General features: G+C 42.2%; 1 protein-coding gene across 9 annotated transcripts in view; it reads left to right on the top strand.

Moving 5' to 3' along the window:
• Window positions 1-14,999, top strand: part of FOXP1 (forkhead box P1) — a 392,273-nt gene that overhangs the window by 147,248 nt on the left and 230,026 nt on the right. Inside the window, exon 1 of one of the 9 annotated variants that reach the window (XM_030043702.2) lies at window positions 12,587-12,703. The exons of the other annotated variants lie outside the window; for them this stretch is intronic. The gene's annotated coding sequence lies outside the window, so the exon portion shown is untranslated. Of the gene's footprint in view, window positions 1-12,586; window positions 12,704-14,999 lie in introns of those variants that run through there. 9 annotated transcript variants of the gene reach the window in all.

The following is a 14,999-nucleotide window of genomic DNA, read 5'->3' as shown; positions in this document are numbered from 1 at the left end:
TAGTATGTTAGTCTGTGTTCGCTGGCTAGACTTATTCTGGCTAATGTTTGCCAGATTCTTCTATTACATATTAAAATAAGATCTTATGAGTGGGTTTTATTTTTGTGCGTGTTTCAAAAAACTAGGCCAGCCCTAACAAGCACATTTTCGTGTTTTTGTTTTTGCATTTTGTCATTTTACATATTGAAAAATGGAATGCAAAAAAAAAAAAAAAAAGCCTGCTGACATCAAAAAGAAATAAAGCTTTGCATTATTCTGCATAAGTGTTAAAATCTGACTGATAGTTTGTACATACAGACTTCGTTTTTTATGGTGTTTCCTTTCCCCACCCAAAGATCACAGATGCTACGATAAAAATTAATGCCCTCTTAGTAAATGCTTTTCTTTTCTGAACTTGGCCTAAAGAGGGTCACACAGTGCTTTTGTTACTAATAAATGCAGGAAGATTTAGGTAAAAATAATAGGCAGACATTAATTTGTCGGGGCAGGAACTTCTAAAAGAAAATGCAGAGGATTTTTCCCTCCTTAAATCCAGCTCTTTCAATATCATAAAGTTTTTATTTTAACCATCAGGAGAGTAGCCCTGTTTGAAGAATTCAGCTTTAAAAAATGTCTTTGTAAATTGAGATTTTAGGACTACCTATTTGGAGGACGTTCCGTATGATAAATGACCCTTATAAGACAAAAAAAAAAAGTAATTTTGCATGTCTGCTTCCTAGGATGTGTGATAATAATAAATGAACATTTTATATATCATTATATATATATCATGGCAGAACAAAAATCAGAAGATATATTATTCATTATTCCTGTTACTTTATATTTAAAAGGCAAAGGTTTTTGCTTCTTTGCCAAAACAACGGCTGCAGAATATATTTGTAATAATCCCTGCAAACATGAAGGGTGGAGAGATCTTCCAGGTCGTTAGCACTGGAGACAATAGAGATACCTTTAATTGTATTCATTTGAACATTAATACATTAATGCTGAGATTTAAGTACTGTTACTATTAAAAATTAAACTGGAGGGGCAGTGTGCAGATCATATGCTTTAGCGTAAGTTGTCAGGTGCAGTGTTTGCATATTTAGCCTGCCATTCCAGCACTAAAATGGATGTTTGAGACTGGATTTGGCTTTCCGAGGGACACTTTTTTTACACCACCCCCCTGGTTTCATTTCTGGCAGTAGCATTTCTTGTCACGGATGCATTTGCACCACCTGAGCAGAAGCTGCACTGATTACAATCAGAGGAGGGTAAGGAGCAACTTGTTTGCTGTCCTGAAGTCCTCTTGTTCTTCTCCCCGTCCTCTCCCCCGCCATGTCCGCAGCTGTTTTGCAATATGCAACCCCCTCCGAGCACCGCCTGCGGAACTGGAGTAGCTCTGGCATGTAGATTTCCCAGTGGGAGAACTTGTGTGGATGGTAATTTTAATGAGACCTGATTTAAGCAGTAGAATAGATCCATAAAACTAATACAAGCAGACTTTCAAGAGCTCTACTATTTGTCAGGGCAGTGAATTTTAGAGGTGCATCCATTGGCTTGGTAAAGAATATTATAATCTTGAAAACTTAACCTGTATTAATTCAGATTGTTTCTATGCAAAGTACTATTGAGAACTTCGCGTATCCAGGGCAGGCCAAATATAGACTTATTTATTTTTAAGGCTCAACTTTCGTCCAAAAATCATGCTGGAACCACAGGACCTGAAAGCTGTGCTCTATATGAATGAATGCAGAGCCTGTACGAGTGCACACAGCTGTGCCTCTAAGCTGTGACAAACCCTTAGCTTTGCTTTTTTCCCCCCTTCATTTAAGGCCACCGCTTGGTCCATATGTATTTTAACCTCTCTCCCGTGTTGTCACACCTAGTTATATATGGCAGTAACACGGTTTTCTTCTGTCCTGCGGATACAGGCGTTACACCCATCCCAGAACCTGAATCCCACTTCAAGTAACGCACTTGGTCTGTGGTTTTTATTTTTCATCCTGGTGCTTAGGAGTGCCTCTTGCTGTTGCTGGAAATTGTGTAGTTCTGCTTGGCGTTATTAAACTGTTCTCTTTCCCTGGCTCTCCTCCCCAGCCCCTTCCCTCTGTCCTGTTTGCCCTTTTTCCCCCCCTCCCTCAACTAGCTTTTTTCACCGCAGCTATCTCACATGGCAGTGAGAAAGAGAGCAGGTGGGGGAAACTGAGGGCAGGAGCTCGAGCTGGGAATGGGAAGAGCTGGAGCACGTCGGTAGAGGCTGGGGAGACCCAGCGAGCAGCAGAGAACACGGGGGAAAGAGGGCAGAAGAGCATCGCAGAGGGAGAAATAGGGGAGAAAGGGAGGAGGGAGGGATGGAGGCAGAGGGCGAGGAGAGGGAGGCCAGGGCTTCAGCGTGCAGGCTGAGCGGAGGGATGCTCTGCGCCACGGGAGGGGGACCCTCGTTTTCCCACCCCCTTCCCGGGCTCGGGCAACCCACCGACTGCACAAACGCAGGCAGAAAGGAGCTGGCTCCTGCCAGAGCCAGCGGTAGCAGTGACATGCATTTAAACGGGGAAAAAGTTTATTTGCTTTTTCTCGCAGGATATGCTAAGTGATTTTGCAGTTTGAGTGGAGTGGCATTATTGCACTTAGCTCTGCATTTATTAAATAAATTTGTTCTCCAACTCGAGTGTTAAGTGTGTATTATGAAACCTCAGAGCCAATCTTAGTGGCTGCAGTGTGCAAATATTTTTAAAATTATGTAATTAAACAGGGCTTGGGCTGCAATGTCCACTGAGGTGATTTATTAATTGAATGGTTTGATTAAATTTAGTGTTATTTTAGTTTATACAGAAAGGGCTGGTATCTGTTTCATAGATAGGCACATCTTGTGGGGCTGTCAGTGATGGTTCAGAGGTCCTTAGGAGGAATCTTTAGCACCCAATTAAATATTAACCAAGAAGATGTGACTCGTTCTTTCTCTGTCCCTGAAACTGTGTTTTGACATCTAAGGCTGATGATAAAAATTTGCTTGGCAGAATCACTTGCAATGCACTCTATTTATCACTAGATTATTTCTAAATTAATCATGCTAAAAATCTTTCCATTGTAATTGTGCTGGGGCTCAGTGCTGTACGATGTGTGTAAATAAAAAATGCCCTTTTAATTTCACATTAACCGTATCTAGCCGCTGTTGCAGCCAAACTGTATCTGTTTCGGTAGAATGTCATTTTAAAGGTATTGTGGTTACTGAGCAGCAGCTGTGATTGAAAAGTATGTAAACTAATCTTTAGTTGCTCGTGTCATTTTTATATTCTTATGTCAGAACACAAGAAGGCTGCTTTAAATTTGTCTTTCACTGTGTATTAATTTTCAAGTCTAATTTTTCTTGGGTTAAAGCATATACTGCGTTCTCTACTACACATTACCATTCAGTGCCAAAGTAAATGGCTACTTGTGAAAAAGTACAGAATTAGTTCCTGCTTGATTACTGTAAAATACATATTTATTTTCATAGGGGGAGTTTTTATTAGCAGTGCATAAAGTACAATTATCCTGCATGGTGTCGGTGACTTAGAAGACGAAGTAATCAAGCGCCATATATTTATTACTGTGAAGAGCAGTAAGTTTTAGAGCTGTGCATTGCTTTCCCAAAACCAAGAAGGAAGGTGCAAGGGGTTTTGGGTTTTTGTGTTTTCTTTTTTTTTTCTTCCAGGCTTGTGCTGTGCGTTGTTCCTGCTCTTTTAAATGCAGACCATTTAAAATTAAATCCTCAGTTAATATGTCTGCATAAGAACTTCTTTGTCTCTTGATGCCCAACCATTGAAAATTAAATGTGGTTGCGGATAAGTATTTATTCATACCATACCTCACACCTGATCTTGTGTCAGTATGACATCATCTTTGCCACAAAGATTTCTAGTGGTTTAAAAATGTTCCGTTGTGAAATAAGTGGGAGAGGTAGAAAAGGGGCAAGGAAGGCAACAAAAATAAACTACTAGTGGGATTTGATGTTTTGCCAATTAAAAACAAAATAAAAAAAAAATATCATATTCTGAGGTCCACATGCTGCCTTTGATCCGTACACAGGACTTCCATTTGTGCCGGTGGCCGTTCAGCCTGCGGAGGGAAGGCTGTACATGACTTAATTTGTATGTTGTGGGAAGTACATTTTCCTAGCATGTGGTCTAGCTTACTTGAAGAATCTGAAATGCGTTATAAATGTAAATGCTGTGTTTAAGTAAAACTTCATTATGTTTTGGTGGTTTCCAAAAATGCACAGGATTTGACCTTAAAGTGTTATTTCAAGGTGTTATGATGTATGAGCTAGACTTTGTAGTCTTCTAAATTAAATCTTTGAACATGTTATTATTGTATTTTGGCATCGGCAAGATGTAGTTCTCAGCTATTTTCTGTCACAGCCTTCATTTTTCTAACAAGAGTAACGAGACAGGGCCAGATTCTTCTGTAAGAGGCGTGCGCGGAATGGGGATTACCCTACGTTAGCCGTGGTGTAACTGAGGACGGGTCTGCCGTTCGCGCCCAAGTCCAAGGTCGCGACGACTCCTCGTCCATGGCTCGCCATCAGGATGGAGCCAGTGCCCCCGCAGAAGCGCGGGCGCAGCCACCACCCACCACCGCTCCCCTTGACTGTTGCAGAGCCCCACGTAGGATGTGGTGAAGGGTTTAGCGTTTGGATCCAAATCTGGTTCATATATAAAAGGGGTTGTGTTTCTGTTTGGAAAATATGAGCCCCTTTTACGTAGCCCAGGTGTGGATTAGCTCTCTAAACCATTCGCCCATTCCTGTGTTTGTGGGAGACCTGTTTTCAATTCTTACAAAGAGGCCGTACAAGTCAAGCCGTAGAAACAGCAGAAGCAATCCAAAAATGGATTTAAAAAAAAATTAAAAAAAAAAAATTAACAAAGTGTTTGTGATCTCAGGTTGGTAGTCTGGATGTAGGACCAGACATAACCGCTATACATACGCTTATTTCCAAAGAAAATAGTTGCAAAACATTTCCACCTATGCCATGAGTGCTTGGGGCTTGTATTTCTTCTTCCCTATGTAACAACCATATGTTCATGCTACAGGAGGGCAAGAAGCGCTGCTGGCCGTGGGGCAGCATCCATGCCATGGTGTGCATCCCCCCGCTCCGGGCAGCTCCCTGGCACGGGGAAGGTGCCAGCCAGCCAGACGCGGCCATGGGTAGACGCAGGGTTTGGGCTGGGGTATGTTGTTGCAGAAAAGTCGATTAAGAATAAGAGCTCTGAGTCAGCGCCCGGGGCCATGGCCGTCGGTCGCCAAAGCGCCGGAGAGAGACCATCTTTGAAGTGTTGTTTTTGGTACCGGTTTCACATCGCACGCTCGCGCTATGAATCATGATGGTTACGCGGGTGATTTTCCCTCAAGAACAAAGCCAACCCCAAACAATTGTGGAGCCGCCCTTTCGGTCACTTCACATGGCTGTCTTTCTGTCTGTCCATCCCGGTGTGGTCTTCCACCACAGGCTTGGGGTGGGAAGGGAGAGCGGCTGTGCAGCCAACGCACATCGGAGGCTTGTCCTTCATGCATGGCCAGGAGCTTCCCATTTTCCTCCTCCTTCACGATCAGGCCGGCTCCTGGATGGGGGTCAGCCTGAAATAACTGGTGCAAATATTCAAAATCCTAGATGGAAAAGACACGTAGGATATCCCACTTCCCCGCCGCGTAATTGCTTCCCTGCATCCCAAATAGGGCGATGCTTAGAAATACATCCAACCTCGAGTTCAAAACGGATTGCTTACCCGTGTTTCTTGAACAGCTAATTTTGCTGGCACATTATTATTCACCCTCTGCTATTTTCACACTGTGACACAAAACTAGAGAGAAGAAGAGATTGAAATTTTGACCGGTACGTTATCCTGATACCTGAGACGCTGTGTCGATATGAGAGTATCTTTACCACAAGGACTTTCTTGGTGGTTTTAGAGATCCCAGTGTGAATAAGTAGCAAAAGCAGAACTAATAGCTCAAGAAGCAAAAATATTTTTTTTTCTTAAAGAAATTGATTAACATGCAAATATGTACTGTATGCATATTAAATATCATTTCAAAATGTGATGGGCAGGAAGCATAAGTGATGCCATTTGGTTTTGTGGCATCAGTGTGGGTTGATTAAGGGGGTGGGGATAAATTTTGGGGATTATTGATATAGCATGAATAGAGCCAGATGGTTGTATTACACATCTTTTGTGTTCTTGTTTGCTTCTTAAAGCAGTTGCAGAATTTTGCCCTGGGCAAAATTTACTCTTTGCTCGTATGTTCCCCTGTGAATTTACTTTTGACAAAGTACTTCACAAAGAGGGGAAATGCTGTGCTTTGTGCCCGCAAACTCATCTCTCCCCTTTGCGTTTGTGAAGCCAACAGCCCTCTACTTAAGAAATATTTTGTAACTTGTGAAATAAATTAGCAGTAAGTGCAAGTTCAGTGTGTGTGTTGTGTATTGCTACCCCTCAGTATGTGATATTGATTTACAGAGCGTGTTGCTTTTTAAATTTTCATTGCGGTGTTTTGGAGAAGAAACTGTGGAAATGGCAACCAGTTAGTTTTAATGTGCTACTTATGTAGTATTCTTCCATTAAAGAAATGTTGTCTTAAAGATTAATGAGCTAATTTTTCCACTACTTTTTTTTTTTTTTTTTTTTTAAAGTTTTGAGATTGTGGTGTACCTGATTCATGTGATCAAAAACACATACTTTGTGGTATTCAGGTTGAGTGGGAGAAGGTTGTGCTAGGTAGGTGGTTCTTCACTGGGTGTTTGTGACATTTGTTGGAACTGCTTATCACCGGAACCACCAAAATTTACATGTATTTGTTATTTCCCTTTGAAAGCAAATTTTTATTTCCCATAAAAAGATGAGTTTTTGTAAAGGCTTTGTAAGAAAGAATTTATGTCTTATTTGTGCCTCACACCAGTTTTCGTGGGTGTAACTCCATTGACTCAGCTGAGGTTGCTCCTCATTTACATCGCTGCAGGCCCCTGGATGACGAGGTCCCTTTACATCTAGCAATTATAGTGGAAACAGTCCTGCTTGTAAATAGGTTTTGTCCTCTGCCTTTGTCCCCGTGTGAAACGGCATGCTTGCAGAAGGCGAGCGGGCTCGCCCCTCTCGCAGCGGCAGGACTTTTATTGGGGACCAATTCATGCAGCCGCTGACTCGGCGGCCCCGCGCCTGCATCCCCTCCCCGGGCAAAGCCGACCCCCTGTTTTGCCCAGGCTGCAAGCAGCAGCTTCGGGCCCTTCTTTTTGGAACCGGTACTTGTTGCGAAAATGGGGAACGAGCAGCTCTGACCCTACTGAAATCTCTGACTAGTTGCAAGTCTGAGGCTGAAGCAACTTGCTCCTCATAATGATGCCATTGTGCTCATCCTATCTGATCAGTTCTTGAAATGTTTTAGTAAGTCTATCTTACAACATTATAAGAAGATAATCAGCTGCCTTAGAAGGTCCCCATCTGGAGTATAGAGTTCTTTTACTGAAAGATGTTTTGCCTTTCCGAGATAGCTCTCGCATTTCATCATCTGTTGTGCAGAGATGAAGTGCATATGAAAAGTCAGTGACTCTGAATCCATCTGTTGTTATTATTTTCCACTGATAATTGGCTTGAACAATGAAATGTCTGTGTCTGTAGCCTTTGAAACTGTACACCCTGTTTATTTTCTGGAGGTCTCGCTCCACTCTCACCCGCCCCCCTCCCCCCTTTTTTTTGTTTTGTTTTGTGGGGGGTTTTTTGTGTTTCATTTTTTTTCTCAAGCTCATAACTAGTGGAGCTTGCATGAAGATGACATCTTTGACTCTGTGCATCAGTATGTGTCACTCAGCATCTAAAGCTTGCCTGCCAATTTTTGTCAGGGTCCTATGTCTGTTCTGCGTGAGTATAGAGTAGGCTTACAGCAGGAAGGCTGGCAGATCCAGAGTTCATAGATATCTTACCTGAAATGTAGTATTTATTTCACTTTCTCTATTAAAATATTAATTTAGAGCCCAGTATCTAATACCTACGGAATTAGATACTACCTGTAATTGTATAATATATTCAGTTGCATCCAGTTTTGCATGATGCAGGGTATTAATATTGGATTCCACTAACAGCAGTTCCATTAGCTTGCTCAACCAGTATGAGATATATATGAGCAGGGAGGCATAACTACCAGCCAGAACTGCCAAAACAGTCATTAGAAGCTCCATTGGGATGGACAAAGGCTTTTACACAGTGATATACTGATTAAATTTTGTTCTATGGTTTATTTGCATCAAGGTTAGATCACTATCATCTATGTGAACCGTATTATCTGACACCTTATTTGGAAGGTCATTTCAATGTAAAAATGGTGAATGATACAGGGGCTCTAAAATTTCTTGCAGGATTCTTTCGTGAAGGATTTTTATCCTGTTAGGCTTGACTAGCTCATGTTAGCGATTTTATTGTGCTTTGACGTGGTGAGTTTATCCAAGGAAAAGTAGAAACTCCCTCCATACTGTACGAGTGCTCAGTGGAACTGAACATGCTCGATCCGCTTTAAAACTGTGAGTTATATCCGGTATCCTTTGAAATAATCTGTGACACATGCTTGAGAATCCAGTAAATATGTGTTGCATCTTTGAAAGCCCAAATCTTCCCTGTGTCTGCCTGCATGTAAGTGCTCTTTCAGAATGAAATTTCGGTGCCGGACGCAGTTGTGTCGTCCATGCTACGCTGTAGTCTGGAGCACAAGAGAGTAAGGCAGAGGAGTATAATCATATTTGTGTTTCAATAGCAATCATTTAATACTGCAAGTTATTAAAAAATAATTAAATTACCAAAACCAACATGTAGCTAGGACTTACAATAAGAGGTCAATGTGATGTGACTCCTTAAGTTAGGAAGGGACACTGGTGAATTCCAATTGCTTTAAAATTGTGTTGCTTCGTTCTATTTCTGGAATGGAAGGATAAACGAGACTGAAAAATAATTTATTTTTCTAGAAGCAAGAGTAAATCACAGTATATAATTATGTATATTCAATTATAATAATAAATGCTTAGAGGTGCTCGGTGGTTATCAGAGTCTCTAATTTAGTTGTTTTTTGAAGTAAATATAGTTTGGAGGGGTAGTTTTATGACAGTAGTATTTTGAAAATAATGTTTTTAAGGGAAACTTCAGAAATTTCTTCCTTTTCCCCAAATAAACTAGTAAATAGGTGCGCATTATGCAGTGATTCAGAACCGCTAAAATAGGTGTGGGTGTGGAATGTCTTCTATGTAGTAAACAAAACAGGGACAGTAAAAGCAAATTCAGATTTAATCTGTCAACTCAACCAAAAGTCTCTGTATTAATTTAAAATCCTCATTAAGAAAAGACCGGGCCAGGAACGTATTGGATTTCAGCACAGTTAATGAAAATGAATTTTACAGGTGGTGTTTGGTTGTGTTTCTTCTGCTCTGGCAAGATGGGTGGCTGAGCCAAAGCGGGCACAGCACACGATTCAGCTCCTTGCCAGAGCAATGCTTAGATTAGAAATGAACGTTTGGCGTTGAGTTGTTGGAGCTGTTGTTATTTACTATTATACGAGCAAAGCGTTTAGCGCTATGATTTGATTTGATTTTGTAGCTCCTATCCCCTTAAACAAGCTGTGTAGCTTGTCAGAGATCAGGACAGGTAGAATGCACAGCAGGCGTCTGATTTGAGCCAGTTACTCATTTGCTGAGTGTTTGTGTTTATGCAAAGGGGCCTCTTCCTGCATATTTAATCTACAGTAAGGCAGTGGCTTTTGTTGTGTTTAGACCACATACCTTCAGTCCTTCCTTACACTGCAGCCAGTGTTGAAGCACAGAAAGGCTGGATAGTCAAAAGTGCTTTAGTGTTTTCAAACTCTCAACTTTCTGCAGTTGGTTGGGAATTACTGTACAGCTCTAAGCCTTTTTCTGCCTCATTAATGGGTAAGTTTGCACTCCGGTAGGATAAGATACTTTTGTTTCTGTTCCATTTTATAAATGCACAAAATGTTTGGTTGGTTGGTTTGTTTTTACTCGTCCAAACTTCCTTAAGCAAACCTGGTCCGCTGAGGGAGTTTGTTGCAGGGAATTAGATCAAGAATACAGGTGTTTCTAGAATATACTTCTGAATAAAGTACTAAATGCCGTATTGCAATAGACAGGTATTTGCGGGGGGGGGGGGGGGAATGAGTTCGGTGTTATTATTCTTTGTACTAACAAATCCTGTTTTGTAACTATCCTGAAGATAATGCTTCCATTGTTAGCTAAAAGCTTTCAAACAGTGTGCAACGCAGAACTGCAAAAGCAGCAGCAAAAAAAAAAAAAGGAGGAGGGGAAAAAAAAAAAAAACCACCAACCCTCTGGTCTTTATTGTTTCCTTCGCAAGGGTCCTCACTAGAATGTCTGCGCTGTAATAGGAAGGTTTTTCTTATGTGGAAATTGAATCGTCTCTTCATTGATATTAATAGCACACTAGAGATGTTAGCCATGATGCAGAGTACCAGAACTGTAGAGTAAGGAAACCTGATATTGCAGGGGGAAAAAATGACAGTCCTATTGCTCCTCAGTGTGGGAGACATCCCTCCCTGAGAGCAGAGTTTGCATAATGGCATCCTGGCTTAACTATTTACTTATAGGTATTTTAATCGCGGGCTCTTTCTTTCAGTATAAGCGTAATTACTGTCGCTCGCTCTTGCACTTATTAACTGCGCAGCTCGGTTTCTGATTCAGCCTGGACAAATTAGTTTTAAAAATGACTTTCGAGAAAATCCACGCGGTGTGCCTGCACAATGTATGTATCCTGTGTGTGTAATGTAGGCTGTATCAGGAGAACGTCAGAGTCCGATGAGGGGGAACTGGTATCAAAAATTAAAGAAAAGATGACAAAGGGCACGTCTTCAAAGCAGGCGGTTGTAGTACAGACAGCGTTTGGAGAAATGTGGAAAATGTGCAGCGAGGCCAGAAGTAGTAGTTTTGGTTACCAATTAACTATTTCCTTCGTTTGAGTAACTCCTCTCAAACAGAAGAGTGTGCTGTTCCACCACATGTTGGAAAGTGTGAGAATCTGAATAAAATTTCACCAACCTTATTAAAATATGTAGGGACTTTGGTCTTGGGTACAAATCAGCCTACAGACTCAGAGGCATTTATTAACAATAAGACTGCTGAGGGTTTTTAATAACAAAATTACAAATACCGTATCTAATTGTAAGTGTATTACTTTTATGCACCGGTTAAAAAAAAAAAAAAAAAGGAAAAAAAAAACTTTTTATGAGGAAAAGTACCTCAGTCAAAGCACCTTGTGTGATTAGTGCTATTGTATTCTTAAATTTTGATTGATAGAGATAATAGTTTTCACTTAAAAATACAGACAGGTACTTTAACTTTCCATGACAATAGCTATTTGCATTTCTTTTATCTTTTTGTTTAACATTTGTGGGGGTTGGGACGGATTTGATTATTAACTCTTATTGCACACCGAGGTAAATGCTAAAACAAAGCTTTTGTTCAAGCTTCAAAGGTAAAACAGCAAATATTGTTTTTAGGCTTCAATATTTAAAGGCTGTTAAAGGATACCTCGGAAATATTTTCACATGACCATGACCAAGAGTATCGCTCGCCTGTCAGGTAAGAGCCCGGAGTCCCGGCCGCCGCCGCCGCTGCCCGCGCTGAGGAGAGGCGGGCGGGCGGGCTCGGGGGGCGGCGGCGGCGGCGGGGGCTGGCGCGGCCTGGGCGCCCGCGGCGGGGGCGGCCTGGAGCCGAGGTGGCGGTGAAGCGGGCGGGAGAGCGCGCAGGTCACGGCGCTGGCGGGGCGGCGGCGGCGGCGGGGTGTGTGTGTGTGTGTGTGTGGAAATGGACGTTCGCGAGTGGAGGGGGACCCGCCGGGCTCCCCGCGGGACCTGGCTGCGCCGGGCGGACCCGCGCGAGTCCGGAGAAGTAGCGGGCCCGGGGCGGCGGGGCTGCCCGCGGCCGCCCGGCGGCCATCCCGGCGGCCCCGCACCTGCAGCCCTTGCGCCAGGGTGCTCGGGGGACGGGGGGGTGCTCCTCCCGCGAGTTGGGTTCGGTGAGGTCAAGTTTGCCGAGGCACGGAACGGTGAAGGCTGGCGCTGAGGCAGGGAGCGTGGTTTTCAGGCGGGGGGAAGATGTGGCGAGCGCCAAACGGGCGGCAGCGTTTGATCTCCTGGCTCTCAGCGCCAGGGAGATGGCCTCTCGCCGTTTGATGGGGCATCTGACAGGTCTGATACTTTCTGGGAACGCTGATGGGCTTTACGTCTGATGAATTCAATGAGGGCCAGCTCTGTTATGCAAAGTGACTCGCGTGAGGCAAATAACCAATCCATCATTAAAAGATGCGGGACTTGGAGTCGCGGTTCAAATTCCGTATTGGAAGCGAGCTGTTCTTAACTTGTCTATTAACTGTACCCATATTTCCTATAAGAGCTATTAAAAAGCGGGGGAGGAATGGATTGCGATTAGTTTCGTAGCATTGGCGCACATCGAGTGATTCTTTTCCAAGGTTACGGTGGACTTGAAAGGTAATATTATTTTGAAACAGAAAATGTGCTGTGCGTAGCTTTGTCCTCGTGCTGTTGTTTATTTTTATTTTATTTTATTTCTGTTTAGAATAAATAATAAGCACCAGCCAGAGATTCTGAACAGCCTGCTAATGACTGAAAATGAAAATACAGTACGATTTGCTCCCTCCTTCCACCGAGAAGCAGCAAGGTAGCGAGCATTAATATCCCTGTGTTTTGGCCTGTACCAAATCCATTTCCCCCTCTTCAAAGCGAGGTGGAAGAAGTGCACTTGGTCCCTCGCAGTTTTACTGTTCACCTGCATTTCACTTTCTGAGGAGGTGATAATGACTCCTGGTACAGAAAAATCTCCTCTGCCGTGCCTCCTGAGATTTAATATACGCTGCACGATAAAAAGTAGCCACCTTGATAATGGTCAGAAAAAATATTTCTCCCTCAGATTACTTAAGATATTTAGTTTAATAGATTTTTTTAGGTTGCTGGATACCTCTTTAAAAATAAGATAAAACAGGTACAACAAAACTGAACAGACAGCTACTGACCATCCTCAGAGCAATTCTACATATGATTTGTGTGTATTAGTGCAAGTAACCCAACCGAGTGCACAGGGTGAGAAGAGTAACCTGTGTGCAGGATTGGGCCCACAAGCCTGCCTGATACCAGATGTTGCTCTTCATGATCAGTGTACATCCTGTATTTTTGGGATTAGCCAAATACCAAATGAAAAACTTTTTTTTTTTTTTTTTTTACTTTTTTTTTCCTCCCCCCTCTTACAAATGTACAGCTGGCAAAATCATTGACTGCATCTTTTCCTGCACAGGACAAGAAAATAATAATTATGAGAATAGTAGGACATATTTCATATTTCAGCCTGTATGCAGTTGAATGTGACTCAGGGAGTTTTGAAGGGAAGGAAACAGCTGTATTAGATGGTTATGGTTCACTTTGTTTAGAAGAAATTACTGCACAGAAATGCTTATTTTGATGATCAAGTTTGATATTTTAAAGCTTTCAGGAAGTCTTGTAGTAAATATTTTAATCAGACACATTGAATATATTTCAGCTGGTCTTACATAAGAAAAATGAATAGAAATCAAATTTCAGATAATTTTTTTGTGTGCTATCGTGTGTGTGCCTGTGCGCTCTCTCTTTTTTTTGTTGTTGTTGTTGTTGTTAATAAAAAGTGTGCTTTCTAGGTAGTGAAGGGGAGATACCTTTGCTACTTTAGGTTCCTGATAATGAATTGTGGGCTTCGCAAGGCTGGGGCACTGGCAAAAAAAATGTATGTGCTTAATTCTAAGCAGGGGTGCAGCTCAACTGGTGTTCTACTTTCCTGTGTAAAATTACTCACCACCAGTTTGTGTGGGATCAAGGTCTTTGTTAATCTATTTTTGGCTATACCCAAGGCTCTTCTCATTTAGATTTTAGTAAAAATGTTACTTTTTTAAGTAGATTTTCATTCTGCAACGCTCTCTATTTCTGCATAGTCTTTATATTATTGGTTAAATTTGGCTTTGCAGTAATCACTTGGAGATAGGGCTCCATCCTGCAGCCTCCCCGAAATGACCTCCCTGCCCTGAAGGAGGAGACCACTAAGTCGAATAAGTGTTGTGGGATCAAAAGAGTTACAAGGTCCAGCCCGACAGCAGGTATAATAGCAAAGCCTCTGATATCCTTGTCTGGTCCCTTGGTACTGGGTGAATAGGTGGGACCCAATCCTGAGCAATAAGGGGGCTTTCTCTTAAAGTCAACTGAAAAGGGTATGGCACTGGCTCAGGTCATGATCTTTTTAAGATTATTCCCACTTGTCTTTCCAAAATCCTGCCAAAACCAGCTATTTTTTAAAAGTCTTTGTATCCAAGGATTTAAAAATGTGTTAAAAAAGCGTTTACCCATCTTGCTGGTGAGTAAACTGAGGCAGTCGGCGAACAAACCTCACATTTTCAGGAGGATCTGGTAAAATCTGAGCAGGGCATGTAGTTTTGCACAGACAGTTCCCTGTGTGGGATGCCAGTCGAGCTGAGGGGACATGGGTGCTTGGAGACCTTCCCTCCACTCATGAGACAGCAGGACCACTGCTGCTCGCAAAGAGGATTTTTGTTTGCGGTTTGGTTTTCTATTTTAATCATCTCCTTGGGGGGAAAATATGAGTGTAGTGAAGTGTCTTGCTTTGGTAGGATGGGATTTTTTCTTTGTTTGCTCCACACGCACACTTAGAGTGTTGATGGTACTTTGTGTTTATCTTAAAGACAGCATGATGGAAGGAATGTGTGTTGCCTACATCAATTCTCTCACCCATATAAACATTTTCAGGAGGAAAGTCTGTATTTGTGTTTCTACGTTTTGAGATACTTGACTTTTAGACTATTAATGAGAAATTTTCACAGGTGGGAACAGCTGTCTCTGCTGCTCATTTTAACTTCAGTGGTATATTATCCAAATTTTTGAAAGCCAGGTAGCATGTAGCAAGACTTAAATAACCAGAA

Source organism: Aquila chrysaetos, chromosome 20, assembly GCF_900496995.4.
Source record: "Aquila chrysaetos chrysaetos chromosome 20, bAquChr1.4, whole genome shotgun sequence".
Taxonomy (NCBI): Eukaryota; Metazoa; Chordata; class Aves; order Accipitriformes; family Accipitridae; genus Aquila; species Aquila chrysaetos.
Note: the sequence above shows the minus strand (reverse complement) of the source record. Positions and strands in the feature narration are given on the sequence as shown.